The following is a 2,788-nucleotide window of genomic DNA, read 5'->3' as shown; positions in this document are numbered from 1 at the left end:
TTAGAACATACCTGAAAAAAAAAAAATAATCCTCCTTGCGAGAAAATGCGAGCAACGTGAGAGGGAAGAGAGAAAAAAATATAAAAAATGGGATTGGTGGTCCAAAATTATATTAAAAAAAAACTATAGGTTCGAATTTTAATATTCAAACCTTTGGGCCAAAAGTTGCAATTTCCTCTAAATGCATCTTAGCCTCTCATGCTTCTTTAATGCACACCCCCCTCCTTTTTATACATGAAGGCACCTCTTCTCTTCCCTCATCTAACCACGTGTGGGACTTAGAAAAACAACAACCTTCCACCCCCCTTTTTTTTGTTCCTTCTACCTTCTCTTTTTTTAAACACACAATAAAAAATTATTTATGCATTATATCTTACTAAATATTGCTTATGTGATTTTAAATTTAAATTTTTAAATTTATAATTAAATACCTAACCATAATATCATTTCTAAATAACCTCAAATATATAAATTCCTATTATTATCATTTTTTTTCCTCAAACCTAAATTCTATAATTTCTTTATTATATAAAAATCAGGATGTTACAATTCTCCCCTCCTTTTAGAATTTTGTCCTCAAATTTAATGCTGGTAAGCTTAGAAACTATGTACCTAAGCAAATAAATGTGGATAATCTCGCCTCATACTCTCCTCGGTTTCCCAGTAGCATCACTTAGGGCTCCACCCTTCCAAATCACCTTCACGAGTCGGATGGTCTTATTGCGCAGTTGTTGTGTCCTTAAAGTCCTCAATTCGCTCCGGTTTGGATCTAAAGGTCAAATTCTCCCTCATTCCACTTCTTCAAGTTCAATAACATGGGAGGGATCCGGGTTGTACTTCTTTAACTGTGATACGTGGAACACATTATGGATACCTACAATCTGTGGAGGTAATGCAACTCTATATGCAGCAGATCCAATTCGCTCCAAGATCTCATACGGGCCCACAAATCTAGGTGTCAACTTTTTTGCCTAATGGATCTACCAATGCCTGTCACTGGAGAAACCTTTAAAAATACATGATCTCCTACTTCAAACTCTAACGGTCGTCTCCTTTTATCAATATAGCTCTTCTGTCGGCTCTGAGCTGTTAGCAATTTTTGCTTAATCATTGCAATCTTCTGGGTGGTCTGCTCTACAATTTTTGGACCAATGATACTCCTCTCTCTTAATTCTGTCCAACACAAAGGCGATCTACACTTCCTTCCATACAAGGCCTCATAAGGCGCCATCCCAATACTAGAATGATAGCTGTTATTATAAGCAAATTCAGCTAATGGCAAATGATTATCCCAACTACCTGGTAGTTCAATGGCACAAGCTCTCAACATGTCCTCCAAAGTCTGGATCGTCCTCTCTGTTTGTCCATCTGTTTGGGGGTGGTATGCGGTGCTAAAACTCAGTCTGGTACCCATAGCCTTCTGTAGCGCACCCCAAAAGTTTGAAGTGAACCTTGGGTCACGATCTGACACAATTCTAGAGGATATACTATGAAGTCTAACTATCTCCTTAATGTATATCTCAGCAAATTTCTCTAATGTAGAGGTAAACTTGATTGCCAAAAAGTGAGCCGATTTGGTGAGTCGGTCTACTATCACCCAAATAGCATCCTTACTCGAGGGTGTTTCTTGGCAGTCTAGTGATGAAATCCATGGAAATATCATCCCATTTCCACTTTGAAATATCTAACGGTTGCAGTGTTCCAGCTGGCTTTTGATGTTCTATCTTTATCATCTGACACGTTAAACATCTAGAAACAAATTCAGTTACATCTTTCTTCATTCCCTCAAATTCAGTTACATCTTTCTTCATTCCTGGCCACCACCAACCTCGCTTCAAATCATGGTACATTTTAGTTATACCGGGATGAATTGTATTTGCTCCTATGAGCTTCTTCTAAAAGGATATTCCTCAATCTTGGATCATTAGGTACACAAACTCTACCTTTATACCTCATCACTGTGTCCTCAGAGATGGTAAAATTTGGGCCTTACCTACCACTATCTCCTTCCTTATATTCCTTAGTAGTATCACTCTGCTGTGAGACTTTGAGATCTTCCCAGAATTTGCTCTCAAAGTCTGCTAACTGGAGTGCGGCCATTTGATGTTCCAATCACATCTACTGGAAATCATGAAAACTGTTCCACAAATGATATTCATGAACCATCAAATGTGCAGCATGAATAGTCTTTCTATTAAGGCGTCAGCTACCACGTTAGCCTTACCCAGATGGTAATGTAATTCAAAGTCATAATCCTTCAGAAATTCCATCCATCGTCGCTGCCTCATATTAAACTCTTTTTGATCAAATAAATACTTCAGGCTCTTATGGTCACTGAAGATTTGAAACTTAGATCCATACAAGTAGTGTCTCCATATCTTCAGGAGCAAACACAACTGCAGTAATTCCACCAAATCATGAGTAGGGTAATTTTCTCGTGTGGTCTCAACTGTCTGGAGGAATAGGCACTCCACTCGGTCATTTTGCATCAAAACACATCCTAAACCCTTTAAAGAAAACGTCAGTGTACAGAGTGTACGGGGCACCACAGGGTCAAGAATAGTCAATACCAGAGTAGTGGTTACCTCTTTTTCAATTCTTGGAAAGCAGCTTCACATTTTCAGTCCAAATAAATGGGGCATCCTTTTTAGTCAGCTTAGTCAAGGGCATCACAATTTGCGAAAATCCCTTAATAAAGCGACGATAATAACCTGCTAAACCTAGAAACTTCGTATCTCTGTCACAGATTTTGGCTGTTCCCACTTCATCACTGCATCAATCTTGCTAG

This window comes from Prosopis cineraria, unplaced genomic scaffold (assembly GCF_029017545.1).
Source record: "Prosopis cineraria cultivar Desert tree isolate PC_DT_omini unplaced genomic scaffold, ASM2901754v1 PC9, whole genome shotgun sequence".
Lineage (NCBI taxonomy): Eukaryota > Viridiplantae > Streptophyta > Magnoliopsida > Fabales > Fabaceae > Prosopis > Prosopis cineraria.
This window is presented reverse-complemented; position numbering follows the sequence as displayed.